This window comes from Pseudophryne corroboree, chromosome 12 (genome assembly GCF_028390025.1).
Source record: "Pseudophryne corroboree isolate aPseCor3 chromosome 12, aPseCor3.hap2, whole genome shotgun sequence".
Classification (NCBI taxonomy): Eukaryota; Metazoa; Chordata; class Amphibia; order Anura; family Myobatrachidae; genus Pseudophryne; species Pseudophryne corroboree.
This window is the reverse complement of record NC_086455.1, coordinates 61509425-61510460: the sequence shown is the minus strand read 5'-3', so window position 1 is coordinate 61510460 and position 1036 is coordinate 61509425. Positions and strand designations below refer to the sequence as shown.

The window sequence follows — 1036 nt, the reverse complement described above, 5'->3', positions numbered from 1 at the left end:
GGTATCTGTTTCTTCCTATGATATTCGGACAAAAACTGTCCGTGTAGGGTAAGGTCTATTTCCATTCTCCTAAGTCTGAGGAGTTGATGGTATAAATCAGTCGGGGTCTCAGCCAGGAGTGTGTCAAAGTCTAGTTGGTCAAATAAGACTTTCTCTGCATCCTCGTCCGTGAGGGAAATCACACCATGTTCAGCCTGTGCGAGTAGATTGTCATCGAGAAAACCCACTTGGCCCTGCGCCATACCAGTGGATTGGTGCAACAATAGCACACCTGTCTGTGCGGGTACTGTTACTTACCGTTCCTGGTATTCCACGAGGTCCCCCTAGCGTGTACTGACCAGGCCCAGCACTGATTAACTTCCAAGTTCGGATGGTATCGGGCTTGACCAGTGTGGTATGACAGTAAATACAACCAAATAGACAGATAATCAGACCGTACCATTAGACAAACATACCCTGACACATAATAAACACGTATGTATCCCAAAATGATGAATCCAGTGCTAACAGTACCTACTACAAGTAAATAGTATAATACAAGGTGGGTGCAAGAAAAAGAAACAATGCGGCTAACCGGATTGGGTCTATACATGGGTAGGTATCCCTGCACTCTCACTCAACACAGGCAGCTGCTGGGGTGCCAATCAAGGTCCAACCTAATATAAGATGGGACCCATAGTACAACATACAGTATCTCCACTATGTGGAAAAGATAGCACTCTCCAGACTAGAGTATCAAAAATCAAAAAAAGGTTCACATTTATTTCAAAGTCAATCTCACAGTTTCCAGGAAGTGTCCAACGTTTCGGTCCACACAAGGACCTTTTTCAAGGTATACGGCAACACAATCAACAGGTTCAGCAGTGCAGCATAAGTCAAAGTGGTGGTAGGAAACTGGAGCACCAGATAAGAGCCTCACAGGCCCCTATTATATACCTAAAAAGGCATCAGTCCCGCCTCCAGTTAATGCCGGAGCCAGGGTGGAACGCACGGTGGAACGCAGGCGTCACTTCCGGTAATACCGGAAGTGAGCCGC

At 46.3% G+C, this 1036-nt stretch overlaps 1 pseudogene; it reads right to left on the bottom strand.

The window, feature by feature from the left end:
• Window positions 1-290: 290 nt before the first annotated feature.
• LOC134981811 (5S ribosomal RNA) lies at window positions 291-408 on the bottom strand (annotated as a pseudogene).
• Between the last annotated feature and the right edge of the window lie 628 nt (window positions 409-1036).